We start from the raw sequence: 13295 nt of genomic DNA, 5'->3' as shown, positions 1-13295 counted from the left end.
GAGAATGCTCCAAACTAGTTTCACGTGAAGTGTGCAAGTGTGTCAAAACCCAGGGTAACTACAGCAGCGAGCCCACCCCAACTGGACCTGTTTTACCTCTCTCATGCATGTGTAAATTGCCCTTTTCTCCAATTAAAAGTGAAGCACTGTACTCCTCACTGCTCCCCTCCACAAGAGAGTTATTGTAAACGCCTTCTGAAATGAACTGAGTCACTGGCAATAAATCTGGGTGATGCAACATAAACAGGTTGACAAAGCTCAGTACCAAATACACCAGTCCTCTGAGAAAAGCTAAATAATCTGAGGGCAAGACTTTGTTAAAAACGATGTTGTTTTCAGAAGGACCATCAACATGGATGTTGCTTGTGCAGTCTCTTCTCTGAGGCAGGTGTGTGGGCAATACCAAGGCAAGGTCTTCCTTGACTCCACTTGCCCAGAAGGATAAACAGTGCAATTGAAACAAACTTGCTAATTAAGCCACTTGGCTGCTCTATGAAATTATCCTTGCCTATCTTCTTTGCTGGCCTTCCCTACCCCTTGGCTTTTAGCACTTTCTACCTTGTACTTTGTAAGTCACAGATTAAATGTGTGATTTAAAGCAGCTGGATGCAACCTTTGAGGTAACTGTAATGGGCAGGGTCATAAAAATCAGCTGTCTGATGTCCAAGGAGGTCTAAGGGCTAGTTTAGCCATTTAACCTCCTCTTTACTCAGCTGCTTTGTAAGAGTAGGCTGCGTAGATGGGTTGGAGTACAAAGAAGCAAAGTAGCCATCCTTCACCCAGGTGCTAGCGGCTTCTTCGGACTGATTAACAGCTCAGGGCAGTCGTTAGCCTTATTAATCTGAGAGAGCCATGCCACAGCTGCTTTCCGACAGCTCGGTGCTCTCTCCTTGCTAGCACAGATCCTGCAGTCCCTATCCTCTTCTTTCAACAGACATTCCACACACACACACACATTTGCAGTGAAAAGACTGCAAGGGAAAGCTGGGAAAAGCCTACTCAAGATCTCGAATCCCTCCCAGCCTGTTTGCCTCGTGTTCCTGGCCTCTAGGATCAGGTCCCATTGCTCCTGCCCTTCCCCGAGCCTGGGGAGCGGGCCAGCACCTGCCGTACACGTGGCGCTTCTGGAAGGTGCCAGCTAGAGCAAGAGCCCGGCTGAAACGCACGTACCTCCAGGAGCTGTGGCAGTTACGGTTTCTCTCTTGCAAGCTGCCACTTCCTAGCTATTTCTGCTCTGTTCTCACCCGTTTCACCTCCCACCCCAAAACCATTTTTGTTTTTAAGGTCAAATTAATAAGCCCAGCTCCTGCTATTAGTTCAGCCCAAGCTGAGCGGCAGGAGCGCTCGGCTCCCACTGCCAGCCGGTCTGTGCTGTCACTCCTGCTCCCCGGATGGGGAGCGGCATATACAAGAGGGAAAAAATCTGGATTTGCGTCCCTGCTTTGCTGTGTGCTGGTGGGAAGAGATTTGTTGCAGAGATGTGCGAGTCCCCACGTTCGTCTTGGTCCCATGCTGTAGTTGGGCTCAGGTGTGCCGTGGTGGTGGCACCAACAGCCGGTTTGATAGGGCAGGTTACAAATGTGAGCTATGTGCTTTTGAGTCTGTGGCTTAAAAAAATCACACCTCTCACACTGCAGCGATGTCCAGCACCACTTACTGGAAGATGAAGCAAAGCACGAACCAGCCATCCCAAATCTTTCCCCGAATACCGCTCGTCTGAAGCCTGCCAGTTGCACATCAAAGGCTGCCCAGAGGTGTTTCATTGAGACAATGTCAGGTTGGCTTAAAGGAGTATATTAAACTCATTAGGATTAGTATTCAGTATTAGATTAGTATTAGATATTGCAATGCAATATAGATATTGCATATGTAAAGCTAGTGTTTGGTATCCTTAAAATAAGAAACTCGCAGGGAATGAGGAAAAACAAGGTGATGCTTGTTTTCTATGACACGTTCTCCTCCTGACCTGTGAAAATAGGAATTTTCATGTCCGTCATGAAGCTGGTGAGAAACCTGCTGCTTTTACCAGCAGGCCTGACTGGTGCTGAGGCCTGGGGAAGCGCTCCCTGATTTCAGCCCACACTTCTCCTCAGGGCAGTGTTCTCCTCGGTGTTGGACTTGAGGTGTCACACCTCGTTGTTGGAAGGCAACAGCCACTTGGTGGGTGGGCTGTGGTGGGCTGTGCCCGTGCCCAGGAGCAGGTTTAGTGTTGCCCCTTGCAGGGCTTCTGAGCAAAAATCCCCTTCGGCTGCACTGCCCTGATGGAGTAGCTGGTCTGAATGAAAAAAACCCAGGTGATTCCCTCAGCCTGGCCACTTCACCCCCTGTGCTGCCCTGCCAAGCTGGCTCCTGGCTCCTCTCCCAGTGCGGCCCCATCCCCGGCATGGCAGGGATGCGCTGGGGGAGCGTGGCCGGGGTTGCTGGCATCTCAGCTGTCTGGGGAAGCTCAAGCGTGCACTTTCCCCCCAGCACTCGTGACAAACTGTGGGCAGGAGGGCTGCCACCACTCACCCGGCAAAACAAATGCTTGGCCTTCTGCCACCATTTCATTAGTAAAACGCCTGCACAGCCATTAATCTACAGCACAGGATGCAGGAGACAGAGTTTAGGGTGCATGGGAATGGGATGGATGGATGGAGGGGCAGCTCCGTGGAGCCCAGCGAAACCCTCCTCTGCCCTGGGGCCAGCTGCAGGCACGTTTGGCTGTGGCTCTCATCAAACTGGCTTGGCCGTGGCCTTCAAACCCTTCCTGCACCCCATCAGCAGTCAGCTGTGGCCAGGCATACTTTCTAGACGCACCTGGGTAGACCTGATGCACTGCCTTGCTAGGGAAAAATAACTGCTGACATTCCCACTAACTAGAATTAACATTAACACGAACTCTGATATTTATTGCATATTGCAGCATCACATAGAGAAAAGCCCTTGCTTGTGGCCCTTCCTGCCTCCCAGCTGTGGGGCTGAGGCCAGGCAACTCGCCGCACCCCCTGCCCCAGGTGAGGGGCAGCAAGGGCTCAGCCCCCAGCTCTACACTGGCTCTGCAGGCCTGATCCCCCCGTCCAGGCAGGGGCACATCGGCTTTATGGGGGACAAACCCCGTTCCTCCTCATCGCCAGGTTGTTACAGCAGATGAAGCAAAACAGCCTTCGTGCCTCAGCCGGCACCTGTGGGTGCTCAGAGCCCAGGGGCAGCTCCGCGCCGGGGCAGAAGAAGGGGTCTCCAAACCAATATAAGGTCTTTCTGCCCTTTGCGGTGCAGCCGTGGTTTGTGTTGGAGGCCTTCGGCAGTCACTTACTGACTCAAATCCGATTTCTTGGGCTCTTATCTTTGACACGTGCTGTAAAATACCGGGAAGTTATTTGCAGCCTGCATCAGGATAGTCAAACAAGATTGCAGAGCGAGCGCGGAGCAACTAGCAGAGCTTTATGTGATGCTTGTAAAATTTGATTCTGGTTTGCAGAGAATAGGGGTTTCAATATCTAAAAAAAAATAAAATTCATCAAACCTTGGCTTGCTTCGTACGCAGGGGAAAGTGACTTCAGTGCATGCCCAGTGATGGGAAGAACAAGGTGGGAAATGTTTTAATGCCGGTTTCAGCCATGCCCATTGCTGCCCCCCACCAGCACCCCAGGGCTGGGCTTTGCCCCAGCACAGCAGAGCACCAGCAGCACCCCCAGCAGCCCAGCACCCTCTGCCCCAGCCAGCTGCACCCCACAAGTGCCCCTCTTTGGCCCGACGTGCCTCTTGGCGGGCAGTGGGGACCCTCAAACCTGCACCAGCCCGAGGCCAAGCAAGCTGGGTGGGATGCGGTAACGCCGAGGAAAAGCACCAGCCTTCTGCAGGCTGCCGGAGATAAAGCTGCACCCAATAAATCTGTGCGGGTTGCTCAGCCTGGCTGGGTTATTTTCCCCCGGATGAGTAATGCTGTTTTCCTAGAGCCTGTCGACAATATTTTTCCTTGGCAAAGGCTCTCCCCGGGATGCTCATGCCAAAACTAATTTTTACAGGTAGCCTTTTGTAGCCAGCCCGCTGGTGCTGGATGAGCAGGGGCTGGGGCAGGGCGCTCCCACTGCCAGCACAAGGGACCCCACCACGAGCCACTCTCTGCACTCCCTGAAACCAGCCATCCTGCCCGGAGCTGTGCTGGGTTTCTCTCCCCAGCCTCGCTGGTGGGGCTTTCGGTGGCCACAAAGCAGATGAAAACTGTAGCCACCTGCACGCCCAGCCCAGCCCGGGCTGGCTGGCTCGGTGGGTGCCAGCCCAGGGAGCCACAGCCGCGCTGGAGCAGCCTGGTCTGACCACGGCTGGAGAAGCCCCTTCCCCAGCACCAAGGGAAACACAAGGACCAAAAACAATGGAAAAGAAGAGAAATAGCCGAAGGCTCTGGCTGTTGGTCTGGATTTCTGTGCTTCTGTGGGTTAGTATGTAATGTGGGGCTGGGCTCGGGCTGTGGGAGAGATGGGGCTTGCTCTTACCCATGGTGCAGGGTCAGGAGCCAAAGGAACGATGCCCGATGATGCCACCTCCCTCTCAATGCCCACGTGCCCCCAGGGCTCCCCAAGAGCCCCAGCATCACCATCCCCACTCAGACTCAACGACCACGAGGGTCTCAGGGACCGTGTCACCTGGGAGATCGGGGCACAACCTCATACATGGAGAAAGGAGGGATGAAGGGAAATCCCCACCAGAACTGCAAGCGGTGCAGATAACCTCCCCTTGCATGGGGAGCTGCTTTGCCCAGTGGTAGGAGCATTTTTCTCAGCCAGGCTTGGAAAAACCCCACTCCCAGCTGCAACCCCACAGCTGTTTTTGAGGCAGGGAGCTGCAGCCCAGCAGCTGGGTGCCTGCTGGGCACCTGCCCTCTTTATTTTCCGTCTCCACACTATTAGCAGTGCAAAATCCTTAACAAACTCAGCCGGGCAGGCCGGGTAATACACACAGGGCTGTGTCTGCACGCAGTGCCAGCACACTCCTTGAGACATGAGGATAACACGGCTGACGCATCCCCACACCACCGCGGAGGCTGGGGCTTGTGTTTCAACAACCAACAACATTTGAAGATATGTGCAAATTCAGTTGAAAGGAAAAAAACAAACAAGCACCACCCTAAAGCAGCTAGTAACCTGTCTGGCTTGAAACTGTCCTCCAAAAACAGCAGCAACACTTGCCTCGGGCTCAGGACAGTCCCTACCAGCACCCCATACCCAGCACCAGTACCACCACTGCCTGCATCCCTGCCTGCAGAAGTGGGGAGAGGGATGCTTCAGCCAGCAAGGCACAAAGCAGATGCAGGACCCAATCCTCCAGGCAGCAGCCAGACCAAGCCATCCTTGCAAAATAAACCCCCACTGCTCTCATTTCTCATGGCTTTTCATACCTTAACCATAGATAGCATTTAAATTCAATTAAAATCACCATTAAGTGAACTTTCTGTTACCACTAGGACATTAGTGCACAGCTCTGCCTGGCTACAGAGGTTCAGCCCAGGGGCAGGTGGCCCCAGGGGAGCGGGCGGCTGTATGGGCTGTATGTCCTGGGGCCCACCCCATGGGTTTGCTGGAAATTTTCCTCATTTTCCTTGCTAGAAAGGTCTGGGAGGCAGCCAAGCCCCCTTGGCTCTGCCTGGGATGCAGGCAGTGCCCCGGCCCCCACGGCAGCCAGGGCATGTGGCCAGGGTGGCATGTCCCACAGGGCTGTTGCTGATGTGCACGTATGCTCCTGCACGCATGGAGGGGACCCTCCAGACCAGGCTTTGCAGGGCTTTCCATGAAATGCTTGCCCTTATTGGCAGTGCTGCGTATGTGCACATAGGAGCACCTACTGCCCGCTGTGCCAGGCACCCTGCGCCTTCCCCGCGGCCGTGTGGGAGCATGGGGGCATCAAGCTGCTCATACCCTTGGCTCTGCATTGCTCTGGTACGGGCACCCAGAAGAAGATGTGCCAGATGCCAGCTTGGGTGCAGAAGAGGACCTTGGAGGAGCCTTTGGGAGAGCCAATGCAAAGCTCCTGCGGCACAAATCCTGCTGCTCCCAACAGCTGCCTGCGTTGGCTTCCATGTGCCCAGCCTGGCACGGCCACGCTCGGGTGGCAGGAGCCGGAGCCCAGCATGCCTCAGCAAAGCAGCCACGGGCGCTGATGCTGTTTTACACCAGTAAAAATGGAGGGGGGGGGGGATGCAAAAATAGGGGGAAACCCCATAGTGGCGCTGCGGGGAGCAGCCTGGGGCATGGCCAGCGCTGCCAGCGTGCCCCAGCGTGGTGACAGCGGCAGCCCCCGCCGCTGCTGTGTCCCTGCCCAGACACATCTGGTGGGCTGGATTTGGCCCAGCAGCGCTGCTGGCACGTCGTGCTGGTGAGGAACCCCCAGCTCCCGAGGGGGATCCCCATCCACCCAACCACCAGCCTTGCACAGGGAGCGGCTGGGATCGCGCCATTAGATGGGGCTATAGTTAAAGAATTAGGATTTGTAAATTATCTTTTGGACTCTGGACAGGACTTGTCCCCGAGCAGCAGGCAAGCGTTGGCCATCCCTGCCCTGGTATCCCAGTCTGCGGTGGGTGCAGGGAATGCTTCTGGGATGCAGAGGCATGGTGGGAGGGATGGGAGTCCCACAGAACCCGTGGGAAGCTGTAGGTGGGAGAAGTTACCATATTGCCTGTGTCCACTCTTGGTGTTGCAAAGTTTATCCATGCTAATTCCCCTGTAACACCACCTCATTTTTCCCTGGTGTAGTTCATAGATCATAGAAATGGGAAAGACCCCTGGCAAAGGCAGATGCCTGGTACTCATCTGCCCATGAGCTCATTCTGGCTTGCTGAGACTCACCAATTTCTGACCTAAACCAGGTAACTGTCAAAGCTGCAGGCACTGACTAGGAAAAAAAAATAATCCAGCTGAAGGTTTTGGAGCTTCAGAATGATACCAAGCCTAGCAGCCCCCAGGGGCATCAGCATCTCCATCATCTCCATGGCACTGATGGGAGTGATGAGACACGGAGCAGAGCTTGCCCAGGGTTGTTTGCCAAGCCACAGCCGGATCCCTTTGCCACAGGACCATCCCATCCTTATTTTCATGCAAACTCATGTGGCTTCACAGTGCACAAAACGGCGCCGGTGGCAGAGGAGCTGAGCTGGCCCTCACCCCAGCAGCGCTAGCATCTCTCCTACTACAGTATAGTAACTACTGGATCATAAACCATAAAACCAAACTGCTCCGTGCCATCAGGCTACCAAACACATCCCTCTTGATATTCCCTGCTTTCCGTAAATATTTTATTTTATTCCCAAGCACGTTCCCAGTAAATTGTAACATTTTTCCTACAAGGAAGCAGGCAGGTTGCACCTGATAGACTGTGCTGAGGCCACAGCTTGGTGCCATGCTCCCAGCTTCATGGGATGGGACTGATGTGTGCACCCATCTTTTCCCAGGTCAGAGCTGCACTTACCTGATCACCATCAAGGCAAGCACAGCCACCAGATCCCTCCCTGCATAGCAGAAATCCACTTTCTAGCACTGCAGATTACTGCCTAACTGGTTTAGTTTCAGCCCTTTCCCCTTTGAGGACACAAGTGCCCGGTAATAGCTGCTGGCTTTTTGCTCCCAAAGCTGCTTCTTCTGGGCAAAAGAAAAACAAATTCATTTCTTTCATTAAAATTGACAAGGGAAAGTCATAGATTTCAGATCTATCTGTCCCACCCCAGCCCTGAGCCAGAGTCGGCAGCAGCAGCTGCTGCTAAGGCAATAGAGGCACATGGTGATGCGATGCTCGGGGCCCAGGGCCCAGGCAAAGGTGGGCATCTGCAGGAGGATGCTTACCTTAAGCAACAAGAATGAAACTTGCTTTAAAGGCTGCCTTACCAGCAGGGGAACGTGCTTTTACTCTGAGTGATATTGAACACTCTGGGGAAGCTGCTGCCCTGCCAGCAGCACCTGGTGCTGCAGCTCATGGAAACAACCCCCACATTTCCCCAGGAACTTTGTGCTTAAAAAAATCCTGACCCTGAAATGATATTGTCGAGGCTGGACCTTCTTTTTACAGCAGGAGAAAGAAACCAGCAGCAGGCTGGGCTCTAGCGGTGGGGGAAGAGGGGCTGTGCCAGGGCTGCGGGGAGAGCATCTTCCCTCAGCGTGCGGAGACCTGGACCTGCGCCCATGACGCACGAGTCAACAGCCCTGAGAAGTGCCCGGCAGCCTTAAAGGTTAATTTGAGACACTAAGGCATTCCAGTTTTCAAAGCTTTTTATTTTTTGGCTCGCTAAGACATGGTACTTATCATGCAAGTCAGGTCGAGCAGGGCAGCCCACTGCCAAAACACAGTCATGGTGGGAAAACATTGCCCACAGCCTTTGGTTTGTGTCTCCAGAGTCACTACACCTACCTGGGCACTCGGGGGGAGTGGGGGGTTCCAGAGCACCAGCTAGTCCAGAAAGTTATTTTAAGGCTTTATTTATTTTTTTTTAATTGACTGTTCAATCCCAAACAAAGGAAACCAGAGGAAAAGCCACAATGCTTTTCAGGATTCACAAGGGACAGGATTTTGGCAGCACTCGCAGCGTGCCACCTCCCGTTATTTGTGGGAATAAAGCCATCTAGCCGGGCTGGGAGGAAGAAGGAGTCAGGCCCTCAGCCGGCACCCAAACCCGCTCCAGGGGAGGACATTTTGCAGAGCTCCGGGGAGGATGGAGCAGCCTGGCTGAAAGCCACCGTCCCTCACCAGGGACAGGGGACAGCCTCACCGCCGCCTGGCCATGGCCAGGCACGCGCTGTATCCTCCGGGCTAACACCAGCTATTCAAAACCCAGCCCTTCCCATCTTTTCCAAAGTATAAATGGTCAAAATACGGACCAAACCAAGGAAACGCGAGGCTGCCCGAGCCAGCAGCGCACGCGCCCAGCTGAGGGAGGCGAGCAGGAAAAGAAATAGGAAGCAGAGACAAAGAATTTCCGCAACATCCCCCAAAACGACTTCCCGCACGTGGGGAGTCAGGAAGTGTTTATGGGAGAGATGCCCAGCCCAGGCTGAGCAGGACTGGGGCCCCAGACAGCCTCCAGGAAAACAGATTACAGCATAGGGAAATAGATGGAAACTCACAGCTCACATCCACAGTAAAAATCCCACCTGACGTGTCAAGAGCCCTGGATTTGGGAATGGCAAATACGTATGTGCCACACCTGAGAAAACAGATGGACCAGGTCCTCCAGGACCCATATCTACATCCCACCCCCAGCAGAAAAACCCCTCCCAACAGCCTGGTGAGGAGTCAGCCACCAGCAACACCACTGATCCTCTCTCAGCCTGTGGGGACCCCCATTTCAACACCACCCCCACTTTGCTCCAGGAGGAAAACAGAGGGGTGGGTTACTTACGGGGTGAGAAATACCATGCACGGATAACTAACTTGGTCCCAGCCCAGGGGGCAGAAAGGCTGCAGCCCCAGGAGATGCTTTTTTAATTGCTTGCAGCAAGCCTGGAGGAGCTGGTGGCCACCCGGTGTGGCTCCCTGCATCCAGCACCGCCTGGTGACACTTCGTACATCCCAAAAGTGCTGCTGACCAGCGCGCAGGATTTGGGCAAATGGTAGGTAACATTTTTCCTGCTTCTGTGGGAATTCCTGGGTTTACCTGCGCTGTTAGGAAGCGGTGCTGCCCGGCACATCGCTTTCCCAGCCCCGCAGCCGTTTGCTGCGGGCAATGCCAGCTGCTGCAGGGGCAGGGCCTGGCATTACAAATGTTTGACCCTTATGTATTCAAAAGGGGTTTTGTCAGAGAATCTTTTGGAAAGCCTCTGTTTAGCACATGAAAGTATGAAAAAGTGTGACTTTTTTTTTTCTTATCATTTGACGGGCTATTCGTTGTGGGTTTCTTCTGTTTTGTGTGGCTGGCAACCCCCTGCTCAAGGCTGCTAAATTAAAGATTTCATTGGGGGTTCTTAAATAAGCCTTTTCCTATCAGATTATAAAGTGGTATTTTTTTTCAGTTTATCCCTGTTATTCACCAGCTTCCCACCAACCAGGTTTGCTTTTCTTGGAGCCCTCACGTTTCGCTGGTGCCCCATGCTTTGAGCACTGATGTGTTGGGAGCATCTCTCATGTGCAGGGTGGGACCAGCTGCCATCGCCCAAGACAGTGGGAAAAAGACAAAACTCTGAGGTGCAATTAGGCCTTTTTTTCCCCTGATCTGTTTAACAGTAGACAGTTAATGCCTGTAGTTGAAAGCACTTCATTAGACAGCTCATTAGTTAAGCATGCTTGTACTGTGATTTCTCCCGTCCCCATACATGTGACAAGGGAAGCTGATGAATTTATGGGAATTATTTAAATCACCCATGTCCCACAACTAAAACTTAAATACCCTGACAAGCAAAGAAGCATTAATACCTACAGCTTCCCAGCGTTTTTCCCAGTGTCACTACTGTTCACCAAAATATTAATAAGCCCTAGTGCAATAATGGTTAACATTTTAGCTAGTCAAAAGGGAGGGGGATTTTAAGCATTAATTTGTCAGGAAGATGACAAGATTATATGCATCGTCAGAAAACTAGCTCATTAAAACTGCCATCATGCAAATACTTGGCCATACTTTACTGTAATAGCATAAAGCAAGGAGGCTGCTCTTGATGGCAACTTACTGCAGCCGTGCAGTGGGAGGGTCACGGCTTAGCTGCGAGGGAATGGATGTATGGCAAGGGGGTGGGATCTTCTGGGAAAAATATCTAGGCTCAAGTGGGAGAGATGGCATTTCTTGGTTTTGCTCAACCTGTTGGCCACCATGTGCCAGTTGTGAGCTGACATTTGTTGCCTTCTAAACGTTCCCCTTCACACAATGAACGGGAAAGAGGATGAGCAGCTTTAAGTCCCTTTTCTAAGCATAAAGATGCAGTTGACCCCAGAAGTATGAATCCTCTCCAGCACACAGCCCTGCCACGTTACCCCTAAGGCGCACAGCCACGCATACAAGTGAGACAAGAAGAGGTGACCAAAAGTCCCTTCCCAGGCTTTACCCCGTGACCAAAGGATACCTCAAAGTTTCAGCTGTAAGAGTAACCTTTAATGGTTTATTTTAAGCCTTTATCATTGTAATATATAATACCCTGATGCTGGATTTGCACAGATTTTCAGCAACCACATTGCACTCTGCTTACACATGGTGCATCCGAGGAGTACATCTATTTTCGAAGGAGCACACGCTGCATCTTTAGTGTTCAGTGAAAGGCTCTGAGGTCCTTGGGGAAAAGAAATCTGGAAACGTGCATTTTCAGACACTATTTGCTCTGCTACACTCCCTGTGCATGCGAGGAAGAGGAGCAGGCCTAAGCAGCAGCTACATGAAGACCTGGCAGGTGCCACAACTTGGATGCCTGTCATGTAGGGAGGACCTAACTTTACTACTGGTACCAGTGGTGCTGTGTGGGAAGCAACTGAGTGCAGATGAGCACTTCCTCACTTGGTCACTCAAGGAGGGAGTGAGGCATTTACTGTTTTTAACTAAAACCAAGTGTCTCCCTTTCCACTCCCCTTCCGAATGGCAAGGGCCACTGGTAGGGTGTCTGATGCTCTCCATGGGCACTGGCACTGTGCCCAGTGTGCCAGGGCTGGGATGGGAGGGAGATGGGCTGCCCCAGCTCCAGCTGGGCACCCTCACTGCTCTGTCTCACCCTGAGATTCGGGTTGTTTGGCATGGGGCAGCACCATCACTGGGCAGACCCTATTGCCTTTGCTTGATGAGGGCGGCAGAGATGCTCCTCACACACAAGGAATGCTGAGTCCACAAAGCTGAGCCCACAGCCTCCACTGCAGCTCCTGTCTCAGGGCTGGGCTCTCCGTGGGGCACCGAGGTGGTGACAGAGCGATCGTCCAGGAAGGTGAGTCTGAAAAAAACAGTGGTTTTACCCTTGTGACTGCAGAGCCAGGTCCCTGGAGGGCTGCCCAGGACCCCAGGACCTCACAGCATGCACTCAAGCCACCCCCAACCATCCACCCAATTCTCATGTTGCCCCATTGCTGCTGCTCTCTGTGCCCAGTGTCCCACCTCCTCCCAAAGCATCCTCACCAGACCCCTCTGTTCACATCCACTCCTGCCCACCCAGAAGCTCCCACCAGGGCTGGGATGCTGGGATGCTGGGATGCTGGGATGCTGGGATGCTGGGATGCTGAACTGCCTGGTTTTGCTGGGAGCTGCTCAGTACTCAGAAGGAAAAAAGAGGGGGGACTGGAGTCCGCATGAAAAATATGATGGCGACGAAATGTTATTATAGCCACAGCACCTGGTTATTAAGGAGAGGCAGGGAGAGGTAACATCTTTTATAGGACCAATTTATAGTGTTGGGAAAACAGGCTTACCAGCACAGGCACCCACTCGCAGGAGAATGTATGTGCTTCCTCTGGGGTGACATCCATTAAAGGGATGTATTTGGATGGGATGGTGAGGAGCAGCAGCACAAAATCCTAAAATAGACACAGCAATGCTTCTTTCTGTCTGGTTCCGCTCGCACAGGAGTTTCTGCTGCTCCTCCAGCAACTTGCCTAAGGAGAGATGTTTTCTTCCAGCCCTGTACCCATCTCCACCCCAAAGCTGGCCCAGAGCAGGGGCTCAGGCTCCAGAGCCACCTCTGCCATCCAGCTCAGTGCTCCCTGTCGTTGCTGGAAGTTTTATACAAACAATATACCCATCACACAGCTTCCACGCTTCTCATCTCCCCTTGTCAGCCTTTGCATTGTATGTATAAATTCAAGTGATGCCTGTAGCAGGAAATTTCACAGCCCAAGGGGTAGGAAAATGTCCAGGGAAAACCCAAATGGAAAGGCAGGGAAATTAGTGGGGGTGGGAGGGGGAGGTGATGGGTGCTAAATTCCAACTTAGGAAATCAGGCTGACAACTGAGCAAGCAAACACAGATGGAAGGAAATTAAAGACCATCTTCATCTCGTCTCTGAAATCCTCTCCTTTTATGTAGCCAGCTTCTGCTGCAGGAGGGAGGTAGGATGGAGAAGGGGCTGGGAAGGCAGGAGATAAGCAGCACAGTGCACCTGGAGGTCCCTAAAGAGGACCACAGACCCCTGGAGTGATACCCAGCTTTCCTTTCCCAACCCTGTCTCGTCTCACTGAGCTGTATAGTCCATTCTACAGGGATTTTTAAGCGCTGGCCCAATATCTGTGACTCCTGGCCCACCCCCTGCTGCTGCCACCAGGGCCTGACACCCCAACCCAGCACACAGCAACGCCTCGGCTGTGCTCCTACATGAAAGACTTGGCACGCTCCCTGCCACGCTCGGGTGAGCCAAATATCCTTTCCTTTGAAT

This window comes from Falco peregrinus, chromosome 11 (assembly GCF_023634155.1).
Source record: "Falco peregrinus isolate bFalPer1 chromosome 11, bFalPer1.pri, whole genome shotgun sequence".
NCBI lineage: Eukaryota > Metazoa > Chordata > Aves > Falconiformes > Falconidae > Falco > Falco peregrinus.
The sequence above is the reverse complement of the archived record's forward strand: the minus strand, read 5'-3'. Positions refer to the sequence as shown.